This window comes from Poecilia reticulata, chromosome 7, assembly GCF_904066995.2.
Source record: "Poecilia reticulata chromosome 7, P_reticulata-male-v2, whole genome shotgun sequence".
Classification (NCBI taxonomy): domain Eukaryota; kingdom Metazoa; phylum Chordata; class Actinopteri; order Cyprinodontiformes; family Poeciliidae; genus Poecilia; species Poecilia reticulata.
In genome coordinates this window covers 23,489,929-23,503,274 of record NC_088836.1, presented here as the reverse complement: position 1 = coordinate 23,503,274, position 13,346 = coordinate 23,489,929, and the positions used below count along the sequence as shown (strand labels likewise).

The 13,346-nt window shown below is 38.1% G+C and overlaps 1 protein-coding gene across 2 annotated transcripts in view; it reads right to left on the bottom strand.

The window, feature by feature from the left end:
• LOC103467612 (nuclear receptor coactivator 3-like) overlaps positions 1-13,346 on the bottom strand; it is a 68,189-nt gene that overhangs the window by 54,139 nt on the left and 704 nt on the right. The window lies entirely within an intron of this gene.

The following is a 13,346-nucleotide window of genomic DNA, read 5'->3' as shown; positions in this document are numbered from 1 at the left end:
GCCACACATTCAGATACTGATCCTGTGATATATTTGGTACAATTTGCTTACTACAGCATGAAATATTCTAGAAAGTAAAGAAGATAAACTTCCACCTTATTTCTGTAAGTTTTCATCCAACAATGTTAATTTTTTTAACTCAATCCTCTGACCAGCCACCACCATTCAAGGTGGGCATGTTGTGTTCAGGGTGTTAATTTTCTGCTACACACTGTGTTTTGCATGCTTTCCCCAAAAGGAAAAGTTTAGCTCTTCATGCCAGACCACCATGTTTCACGTTTGCTGTGTCCCCAACATGGCTTGTGTTAAACTCCGGAAAATTATTTCTGCTTCCTTTCAACAATCTTATTACTGGTCCATAGGGGGGGCAGATTTATGGAGGGAGGCACTCCCACCTGAGATGTGGATCTCTGCAGCTCCTCCAGAGTTACCATGAACCTCTTGGTTCTTTCTGTGACTAATCTTCTGCTTACCTAGCCTTACAGTTTAGCTAGACAGTCATATCTTACTTGGCTGGCAAGTGTGCCGCCACTATTTCCAGATAATGGATTAAACAATATTTGGTGCAATGTTTAAAACTATAGAGTTCCAGTTTTATTATACAACTTTGCAAGAAACTTTGGAAAAGTTTCATGCAAAGTGCTCCTTGGTGAGGGTGTTTGTTCTCTAGTAAAACTCTGAGATCTTCACAGAACAGCTCGGTCTCTACTGAGATTAAATTACTAACCGTTGGGGTTTTATTTCTGAGTAAAGGGGTAAAACGGGACTGAAAACACATGTATACAACATTTAAAGGAGAGGTATTATGTAAAATGTACTTTTTTGAGCTTTGCATCTTGTTAAAAAGTTATTCCGTCATCACAAACATACATGGAGTATTTTATCCATATTTGAGAAATTCTATAATCTTTCAGCTGTGAAAAATGTCTGGCTGGACCTAGCCTCGCCTTTGACACACAGCTCCTCAGAGCTGCAGCTTCACTCTCCCCCATTAAGCTCCTTCGGACTAGCCAGCAGAAATTAGCAAACTCCTGGTAAAACTGTGCATCAAGCTGAGCTCATTAAATGAGCCACTTCTGACTAAAACGCTGGTAAAAACATTGTCAGGCGGTTAATAGAGGAGCATTGTTGTGATGACTTCCTGAAGGCGGAGTTCAGAAAAGCAGGAACTTCTTAAAGAGACAGAGGCCCAATTCGAGGCATTAAATTACATAGTCAAATTTATTTTAAGTTGTATTTGATATATACAGCATTTTTAACAAGTGAAGTTACTTGATTGTGCTAGTCTGGACGTTACATAATACTGCCCCTTTACGATTTTGCATTATAGCTAATTTTTGATAACTATCCTTTTTGACGATGAATGGACAAATGCATGGACAGAAATTTTGATTTATCACAAGCCATAAATCGAACAAAATCCAAGGAAATAAATTCAAGTTTGTGGTTGTATCGTGACAAAATTGAGAATAAGTTCAAGTGGCATGAAAACATTTGTTGTAAGTCCACACTGGCATGTGTTGCATTGGCTATGGAGGGATGTGGTGGCTGAGGGGGAAGGCTGGACCAGAGTGAATTAAGTTGAGGAGGCGGTCATGTAACAGTTGGGTTCAGGCAGAGTTAAAGCCCCCTCGCTTGCTGTGCTGCAGCTGGTAACATTTACCTCAACTCCTACCCCATAAAACGCAGCGCATGTGTGCGTGTGTGAGTGTTTAAGCAAGGAGAGGAGCCTTAAAACATATAAACTCAGCCTAGATTTTTTTTTTTTTTTTTTTTTTACAATGGAAAACGAGTAAGAAAAACAGAACTCTTCTTGTTAGAAACACAGCATCGCAAGGACGCCTTTAACAAGCGTCTATTACCTTACAGTATAGAGGAAATGTGAAACTAGCCCTGACCTCCTGAATGGGGCTCACAGACACGTTGTGTTTCTCTTACTTTTAAACAGTTGTTCACACACAACTGCCTTTCAGCATCACGTCATCAGCCAATAAGAGTTTTAAAAAAATCTAACTGTGCTTCTGTTTGAAGGAAAGTCAGGTAAAGTCAGCATGCACGCAACACATACTGTCAGGGTATGATTTTACAGTATTAACACAATCCATTACCATAATCTAATAGCTTCTATTTGATGCAGAAAAGTTAAACAGAATGCAGAAAAAATAAACAAAAAATTAGACTCTAATATCTATGTTTTTCATCTATCCATTGTCTACACTTGCTAATACTTTAAACCACGAGAATAAACTGACTGACATTTTAGATGCCTTATCAGTAACAAAAACAGAAGCAACTCTATTACTTACTTACTGAAGTAAGAGACATTAATTGTAGATTAGTTATATTGCATCCCAATTTTAGCAACCCTAACCAATATTAACCAATGAAGTCTATTTTTTTATATATATTATTGTCTTACAGCTTTTAACCTTCTCAAAAACATCCAAAAAGAGACAAAGTAGTACTTAGCTGTCTGTCAAACAAACTGACTCTACTGCGTTTTCCAAACTGCTCCTTTCAAAGTTAATCATAATGACGCAGATGATTCCTGAATATTTACTCTACAAGCCCTGTGACATTGGTCACTCTGTGCAGGAGATTAGATCTCAAAAACAAATAATGGGTCAAATATTTGGCAGCAGACGGAGTACTGCCATTGAACGGCATCTGGATGACAACATGCTGGGGTTTTTAAAGAGCTATCTGCTTCCCAAGACTTTAACATCCGTGATTTTTTATTTTTTTATTTTCAGAGATTCAATTTCAATCACACACAGGAAAAACTACTTCTTTTTTTTAATCAAAACAACTTGATTACAAGCTTTAAATGCAATTGAATTAAACTGGTGCCAACTTGAATCAGTTTTCACTACCACAAGAAACGATAATAATAGAAAACATTAAATATCAGTTCCAACTACTGGTTGGACAACAAGAAAGAAAGACTTCCTTCAGCAGCTTAGAGACAGGCTAATGAAGACCAACAATGAAAATTAAAATTATTTTATCTCAATATAATTTCAGATGAAATCACAAATCTTCAGTAATAACGAATGGCCATATTAGCTCTGGGATAAAATGAGCCGTCTCATTTTAGCTCTTTGTTTTGATATTTCCAACAACTTGTGGTTTGTATCCGTTCTTTATAGAGGCACTAAAGAGGTGACAATAGCAGGTCTAGCAGTGTCAAAACCTTAATTGGGAGGTTTAATGTTGGATAAATTCATAAATATATATATATATATATATATATATATATATATATATATATATATATATATATATATATATATATATATATATATATACAAAAGCAACTCTATTACTTACTTACTGAAGTAAGTAAGTAATAGAGTTTCAGCGTACAAGTTTCACTTGTACGCTAAAACTTTAATCTCACAAGCTACAAAATACATCCATTCACATATTTGAAACATTTCTTCATAAACAATTTACAAGACTGATGTGAAATTGTCCCAAACACATCCAAAAGTGTTTGGGACTTTCAGTAACATGCTGTCTGCAGCAGATGATAGATCGATACCTGATCCATGATGGCCTCTGGTAGTGAGTCTGATACTTTATTCCATCACTAAACATCTAAAAAATTATTTTACAGTAATAATAAGAAAATATGAATGTTCTCTTCCCCTTCTTCTTGTTTTTACAGACTAATAACCATCATATGACTCTATAGTTTTGTTTTAAATATCTGAAATACTGCCAAACTGGTGACCTTTCCTCTACAGTTTCCTCTCAAGTTTTAATTCTCATTTTCTTCTTTCACACCATTATTTTTACTTTTGAGCAGCTATGAGGTAAAACATGAAACTGCTGCTGCACAACTTAAGTCAACAGGCTGTTGCTAGGTAACCAAAGAGCAAGCGAGTTCCTTCCAATCCTACTGAGCAGCTGAAGTCTTTTCTCTGCCTACAACTCCCAGAATGCTGTGTGGCTCTGTATTGGAGTTCAGTGCAATTATTATTCATTTCATATTGATCATGTTGCAATATATATTGTTATTGATTTGTCGCCCAACCATTAGCTAGTCTAACAACATTTAGGGAAGAAAGTAAGCATTGTAGTTTTCATTTTGATTCAATACTAATAACTAAATTAAATTGACCTGATTGAACCAGTTTTTTGTAGCCCAGCATCATACTATGAAAGCATGAAAATACCAGTATTTCTAGTATAGGCATGTCATGTTAGCAGCGGTATTATGTTGAAAATACCACTCTCAGGTCGCACTGTATTACGTGTAATAATTGTGTAAGATCTTTACAAAGAGACTGTAGAAAAGCTTTCAGGGTACAATGTGTGCAGCTGCCGCGCCAACAAACTCCCAGGAGATGCTCCTGCAGATTTGTCTGTGGAAGAGAGGAGAGGAGGTGGAAGAAGCCCCAGGTAGCCTCACAGCAATGCACCATGAGAAACAGGAAGAGACAGAGAAAAGCACTGCTGTTCACATCTTTTCCAGCCAGTGAATCCCTCCGTCTCCCACTGACCAGCTAAATATTGTATCAGCTGGAAGGAGAATCTACCGGTCTCATGACTGGCGGGGATTCTTTTGTTCGATTGTTATTGTTGTTATTTGTTCCTTTATGTAGGAAAGTGCTGGTCTATGTCCATGTGTCTGTAAATGTGTGTGTGTGTGTGTGTGTGTGTGTGTGTGCGTGCGTGAGTGCGTGTGAGAGTGTCAGAGGGCAGATAAAGGGACATCTGAGATTGTTCCACCGGCCACGTCGTCACTGAAGTGCTTTTGATTGGTCACTTTGAAGTTACCCGTCTGTTTTCCTCCCTGCCTCTCTCTCAGTGCACATCCGATGTGTGGCGCGCTGCTGCTCGGTTCAGAGTTGGATGAACGACCTTGAGCAGTCGCGCAGGGCTGTGTTGCCATGGCAACGAAGCCTCGCGCAGCCAGTAACAGCTGGATGCAACAGCACTCCCTGAATTTTAGCGGGTGCCACGATGTTAATAAAGCGACTCTCTCCGTCTCCTCCTCCCCCCTCCTTTTTTTTTTTTTTACTCCTCGGTCTTCATCACCGCCTTCATCTCTCAAATCTTTATAAACTCGCATGGAACTGCACTACAAGCTAGCTGCTTTTCTCCTTCTGCGACAATTTAGCTTGTTTTACATGAACTAATTGAGTCTAATTGATTCGACTTGGCCATGTGCGGTCCTGGCAACCTGCTGACTGTGAGGCGGAGGAGAAGAAAAAAAAATCCCTGACAAGTTGAGAGGACAAAGACAGAGGTAAAGAGAAAGAACCAGAAATCAAGAGTGAGCCACAAGTTACAAAACAAAACGAAACAGAGAAAAGAGCATTGAGATGGGCACTTGACATTCCTCTCACAGAGGAAATAGCTCTCGGAAAGAAAAAAAAAGGCGGCAGAGGACATGAGCTGCACTGAGGCATTCTTGGAGAAAGAAAGGAAATAGAAAGTGAGGATGCACTGCACGATTCTGACAGCCCATCAGCTCAACCCACACATCTCCTTTTGCCTCCTCTCACCCCCCAACTTTCCTTAATACTTAGTTAATCTTTTCTGCCTCACTTCATTCAATACTTAATCTGACAAAATAAATAGTATCAACTAAATTTAGCACGTTTTTCTTCCTGGAATGAACAAAAAGATCAACCAGATTGGATATTTCATCTGAGTTTTTGGTTGTTTGTCCTCATCATCTGAATAAGGATCTATTTCTTTCAGGTTTTGATGCCGATTTGTTATTAACCATTTTACAATCTAAAAGACCTGTCTCTACGTGATTTTGAAAGTTATTTTAAAATCAATTAGTTTAGCCTTCAACAGAAAAACATCCCAAGATGAAATATTAGGCTTGAAGCTTTCTGCAAGATAAACTATAATCAATGCAAGAATGTACAAAAAGATGATTGCTATTTTTGTAATGCTGGTCATGCTAATTGCTAATGTGATGGTAAAGCTAATTTAATCAATTAAATGGTGCAGCACGTCAGCAACAAGGCAGTTCAAAGAATTTCACATCATAAAAATACAAAGTCATAGGAGACTATTTTAACTCTGTAATAATGGTCTTAGGGTGGATTCACACCAGCCCTGCTTGGTCCACTTTAATCAAACTATAGCTTATTTGTCTGTAAAGTCCAGTTTTATAGGGGAGGTGTGAACAGACAATTAAACTCTGATGTGAACCGAACTCTGGTTCTCTTATAAACCTGGACTTTGGCTCGGTTGGAGTGAATTCTAGTGCGGTTTGAAAGCACATCTGAATCCCAAGTGGACTGAAGATCGCTCCAAAAGCAGGAAGTGGACTATAGCGCATGGCATTCTGGGTAAAAGTAACTAAAACAAATGTGCGTGTCTAGCAGTAGAGGGAGAAATGGCTCGTCATCATTTGTTATAGAACAAAAAAAAATAAGAAAAAAGAGATTTAAAAAAACATTTGCATTGGCTACCTAAAAAAAAACAATGAGATGCTTTTTTTTGTTTGTTGTTTAGAATCTGCTAAAAAAATGTTTTATTCATTTATTAAAATTCATTAATTTAAAAAATACTGTACTTTATTTTTAACCCTGACTATAGAATTCATTGATCTAATGCAACGTGGCAAGGAAAAATATTGCATTTCATTGCTTAAAAAATTATCTGCCAGCTAAAAACAACCAAAACATATCTACAACATTGAACATATTGGTACAATTTGTATTTTTATGGTTCATCAACTCAAGCATTCTCAAGTTGTTTGCCTCCGATTGTCCACCTTGTGTCTTAATCCAGCCCAGTTCCCATGAAGGCTGCTCTCATTCACATATTTTTGGTTTCTACTCTCAAAGAGTGAAATAAATCTGAGAAAGCTCATTGCCAGCAAAAGTCACCAATTATCTGTATATTTGGAAAACAAGTTATTGAGAGGATCCAGCTGCAAAATCTGACCATAGACACAAGGAAAACAGGTGAGAGAGAGGTGCTGCCAAATGGAGCATTAGTCATAATGCATCTGTGCACTTAGTTTTCCAAGTGTCTCTGCAGCCCACCAGGAAGGTTTTAAAGATCGAGTGGATAATTACAATCAACATGTTGGCAAACCCTGCGTTGGAAGTCTGATATCACCTTTATATCAGCCACCGTGTTTCTACAGTACACCCGCAGGGACAAGCCAAGCAGGAGTTCATGGAGAGGGCATATCCCGTATTTACATATGCTTTTTATATTTCTTATTTGGGAGAGGGGAGGGTAAGCCACTAGTAATTCACAGGCATCACGTTTAACGTGCAGGAATTCACTAAAACCTGCGTCGCGTTTATGGTTTTATCATTTCGTTTAACACAAGCTGACCTCTTTCTTTTGTAACCAAATAAGACAAAGATTTTATAATCTCCTTTAAAACATCACGTTTAATTACTTCAAGACTGTGACAGTTTAGACATTTTAGGACGTTGTATGAAAACTCTTTTCCGCACATGCAATTGAATAAAACTGGTACCTACCACTTCACAAAATAAATATGCTGCTGATTGTGTACTACTATGCACATAAATTTCAATATTTAACACCCTCTTGCGCCTTTTTGTCTTTGGAAAACGTCCTACAAACCTAATGATATCTCATATAAACCTGCATTATTAAAAAGAACCGTCTTTTACGCAGTAGCATAATCTGACACTGGAAATTGTGCTGCAATTCACTTACAATATCATTAATGTACTACTTTGTAAAAATTAATATACATCTGCCTTACTTGACTTGCATGTTCTCTTGTCTTTCCCATTTTGAGAAGAGGCTAGGTAAAATGGTTGAATGCGACACATTGGAGAAGCTAGGATCATGAACCACTTGTAATGTTCATTTTGTTCATGTATTTGCATTGACTTATACTTTTCAGAGTACTTTTTTGCATCATCATAGATTACAGATAAAAGAAAAACATCAGCCTTGCTGAGAAACGGTGTTTGTGTGAGACCATCATCACTTCCTGCGTTGTCTTGACTCAAACAGGGCAACAGTTTCTCGTTCAGCAGCTGGAGCGCCGACTCAAACTCACACAGGGCTGCAATGTGACTTAAACTACTCGTAATGTAATCAGCAGTATTATGCATGTAACAGGGACAGGAATTACAAAGTATTATTGTATAAATATTTAGAAAGCTCCAGCTATGAAGGAAAAAATCTATCGTATCATATAAAATAAACAAGCGATTGATTCAAATATTTAGCATTTCAAGAGACACTTCCGTCTCTTCTGGTTGATAAATTAAAAACAATTCAGGCGAGGACAAACTAAAGCAATTTTACAGGCAAGAGATGCTTATAAGAAGTGAGCAAGAAAATCTTTTAAAAAAGAGCTGATTTGGGTGATAAATACAAACTCAACTGGCACATTAAACTGCCTGCCAACCTTCAGGAGAGTGGCAGAAAAATGTGCCACTTCACATTTTAGCTTCAAGCTCCGGAAAGAAGCCTTAAACGTTATCAAACATTGAGCTGAACAACAAAAACATCAGATTATAACTGGAGGTTAAACGCCAGGTCATTGCCTTGTTACAAAATTTGTGATTCCTTCATATTTTTTGCTTACATATTTTCCTACATCCTGATTTTCCTCCCAAACTCTCTCAGAGAAAAGCCACCACATGTTGCAGCCACAGCTGTGCGCAGCTGTAATGGGGTTTTAAAATAATGCTCCTCAGTAATTTCTTGGAATAAGGATAATCTCAGTCTGAAGTGATTATAAGACGTTTCCTCCTCTGCTGTGAGAGTCATTCAGGCTCCAAGTTTCCTGCCTTTTAGTGAGCACATTCATAGAACAGCATAGAGCTCAAGTACTCTGGGACTTTGCTTTTTATTCAGGAAACTAAATTCATCTAGTATGCTTTTGTTTCAGTTTTTGAAAAATACAAAAGTGGATTTAAATGTTGGAAAAACAGACATGCTTATATTTGAAAACGTAAATGAACATGAAACGACTGTGCTACTCTTTCTATAACATATTTGCAGCACAAAGTATTTCCATTATTCACTATCCAGCTCCCATATTTTTAATGCGAAGTTCAGCTTATCACACAACTAGTTAATTTTCACCTTAATTTGCAAACCTCAAGTCCCAGAGCTCGAGTCCAAGTCAAGCCCCAAATTTTCTTCTTTGTTGGACTTAATGGTGACTCGGTTCCTCATCTATTGCTGTTAGGAATAAGCCAACAATTAGGGCTGAAACGACTAATTGTGACGAATCAATTCTGGAAATAATCGCCAACTAATCTAGGAATTAATTAATTTCTAACTTTAGTATATAGGCTCAAAAAAGGACAACATACTCAGAGCAAAAAACTGTACAAAAAATATAAGCATTTTGCACATAAAACATAAAAACTTTTTCTGTAAATATTTTGTACCCAGAACACATCAAGTGGCACAGATTTACCTTCACCTGGTTCAAATTCTGTATAAGAGAAAAAATTCTTTTGCTATCTAATTATTAATTAATCTAACAATGAATCAACAGATCAGTCCTGTACTGTAATGATGTTGAGCATAAAGAGCTGAGATTTTCACATGTTGACGTTAGAAGCATTTTGTAGCTGCAATGCATCTTTTGCTACAAATGATCAAGCACTCACTAAAGGAATGCTGCAATGGCATTTTAGGCAGTATAATGTTTATTTTCTTATTTTAAAATAAAAGAATTATTTGTTTATTTGCATCTCTTAATTATTTCCAACATTGCATGAAAAAGGTTTGTGGAAATCTGCCAGTTTTTTTTATCCGATTAATTGTCAGAGTCAACAGATTAAAAAATTACTAAAATAATTGTTAGTTGCACTTGCAGCCCTAACTGTAATACTTCCTGTAATATCAAGTTACACAATAAAATGAGGTAATTTAATGCAATTTAAATATATATATAGAATCGAATCAGGTGTGTTTGGAGTAGAGATGCGTAAAATCTGGGAAACCTGCTGAAGATTATGTCCCTGTTTAACATTTCCTGACATGGGGAGAGAGGTCTCTATAACAACAGCACAACAGAGCCGCTCACTGTGCCGCATTCAAGGGGGTCCGGGGAACAGTGAGAGGAGAAGTCTGCACAGCAAAGACAGCAAACCATCAGAAACTTCCTGATTCCACAAGAATAACCTGAAGGGAACAACCTGAAACAGGTAAGGTCTGTTAACCACAGGACAAGCAACCATGCACGCAAACCTCAGGGCAATTAGAGCGAACAATTAACCTAACAGTCATGTTTTTGGGAGGACAAAGGTTTGAGAAACCAGACCGACCAGGATGGGCACAAAGGACAAAAATGCCAGGCAGATCTTTCCAGCAGGACGCCCTGCCAGATCCGCCTCCTCCCAGCATTTTAAACGTCCTCCCTCTTTCTCGTGCGGATACACACACCCAGACCAACCCTGCTGGTGTATGAGGTCCCATCTCCAGAACCCTCCTCCCCCCTGGAGCCTGACCCAGACACCAGCATCCCCAGTTCAGCTTTGTCCCTCTCTCCCCCACCCCAATTCACCAAACATAATGCATCACTGTCGCCCTCCTCCACATCATCAATACCACCATCCTTCCATCCACTTAGGAAAACCCCTCACAAGGTTTTCACAACCCAGCCTCAAGGCCTTGTGACCGGGCTGTAGGCGAGTGTGCAGAGCAGCAAAACTGACGGTAAGTCGGCGAAGATCATGATGCTGTGGCTTCGACTAGTATCGTTGATGATTAATGTATCGTTTTAAAATCAAAGGAGCAACACTAAACTTACCCAGAAGGAGGGTGGCAAAATATGTGAAAGTTAAATTTAACCCAATGTCATTGAGACTGATAAAAACAGCCTGGAGTGATTTGCAAAACAGGCAGCGAGGACTGCAGGCAGGGACTACTGTCATCATTTTTCTAAATGAATCACTCTGTGTATAAAATTATCTCCACCACAGTTTTACTGAGATCACACTAATCTCTTCAAATGCCTTAAATCTAGGTTCATAATCACAAACAGAAGAAGTCAATGTCTGCATTACAGTCTTGAATCTTCTAACTAGACACAGACAGGTTGCAGATATGAAGGTAAAACCAAATGTGGCATTTTTACACTCATGTTTGGTCAACTTTGAATCACCTTTTCTTTTGGACAGGTGTGGAAGCCCATCAGAAATCTGTTGCAAACAAAACAAGCAAACTCATTTTTCTCTGTACTGATGCATTAATCTCATATATAAAGAGTAATGATTATAGATTTATGTCTTATATGAGGCAAAACATTTTAACATCCAACAACCATGATCTTGAACAAAATATATTACAATTTTTAAATAAATGTTTATTATAATAATTATTATAATCTCTTCCTGGTAAAAGGGAATGGATATCCATGATTCTTTTTATCCACAATAAACATTTCATCGAGGTCAAACGTTATCCTTCCAAAGGAAGAATTACGTCACATTTTTGACTAAATCTAATATCCTCTTGCCATACTCACCTACTGGGCAGCTAGCGTCAACCTAGCAGCTGAAGTTAATGTATGAAAAGGTTAAAAATGTTATACTAAAGTGAATCAAACGAAGTGAAGATATAATTTATTTTGCCAAGCGGTCAAACCGAGTCGCCCAAATTATTCTGGTGTGACAGAAAACTTAGTTTCAGAGTCAAAAAAAGTTATGCTCATGCTTTAAGAAAATAATAGAGTGAAATGAGAGTTATCCCACTCTGTGGCGCATACAGTAGAAATGCCGCACCCCACATGTTGCGGCACACTGTCCATCAGCTAGCTGAAACAGCGTTCTTACAGATTTTCTTGCTTACAACAAAGAAAAACTTGGCTTGAATATTTGTACATTTTTCTGTTTGCTAAAAATATGGACAGACGTGGAGGGCAAAGTAAAGCAGAATGCCTGAATTTATCAGGTGTTTGTTTTGCTTATAAGTAGGTTTTAAAATACATAGAGTTTATACAATGTTGTAAATAATAATACACTTTATGTTATTTTTGCAGCATTAATTTTGCAAGGTAATTAACTGGCACTAATTTTGACCACTAGCAGAAAGAAAAATCAAGAAACTTTTGTCAAATTTAAAATGTTTGTTTTGTCATACCTTTTCCCAGAGACACATTACCACAGACATTCAGATTTTAAAATACTTAATTTTGAACCTATCACCATAGCAAGAAATTAAATAAACTCCTTACTCGTTTTGAACAAGGAAGATGTTAGAGGAAAAATAAAATAAAGTTTCATATCCAGTTTGAAAAGTAATGGGAAGAAGCAAAAGCTTATTAAATCATACAACCAATTGTCTTGGCCAAATATGTCAAGACATTTTTGGACAACTGAAAGTTCATTTAAAGCAGTTTTTTAACTGAATTGTTTTCTTTCGTGTGTACTTAGTGAGGGTAAATGACAAAAAATTATCTAGTAAATTTGTGTCAGATTTTGAGTCAAATGTTACAGAAACAAGGGGGATGACTTTTTTTTTTATTAATATTGCACAAGACATTTAATTTTACTGTGGGGATTTGCATGACAAGGTGAAAAATCACAGGTGTGCAGACTTGCGACGATGCAAGAAACAGATGCATGAGTTCAAACAAAGAAAGCAGAGATGGGCTCGAATGAAGTGACAAATGGGGAAAGCATTGACAGTACTGAAAATTTGGCCGCAGCTCCAAATGATTTCTTCTGATAGTAAAATTTTAAACAGACTTATTAAACTTATTCCCGGATTTCACTGCAATTACCTCAAGCTCTTATCTCTCACCTGCAGTCCACACATCAGCCTCGCATCCATTCAACCTGTGTTTGCACACACACTGAAAAGAAGACTGCAATTATCCCCTGAAAACCTGTGCTGTAGTAAGGATCTGGTGTCACGCTCAAGGACACGGTGGCTTTTTTTTTTTTTTCTGCATGTGTGCGCACACAGACAAACACACAGCAACACATGCCTGGCTGTGTCAGGGATCAAACCTTGAGCCTTACGAGGCGCAGGGCAGCGGGAGCGCACAGGGCCACGCTGCTGCCCCCTGCAGACCCGCACGGGCACATTTTATGACAGCGAACAGAAACTGCCAAATCCTTCTTTCTTCCGCTACACACACACACACACACACACCAGGACGCACGCGCGCGCGTACACACACACACACACACACACACACGAGCACACATTTAAAGACAATGCATCGGTTATTCAGTGCACAGTTACGACACATCGCAGAGCCGCTGCACTTTTTCTCTCCGCTCTTATAAACACACAGTCCGAGAGGGAGCAGTCAGCATCGTCTGCGTCCATGCACGGGAATAAAGCTGTAAAAACAGCAGGGTAATCTTTGGGCAAACATGGTGCATACAAGTAAAAATGAA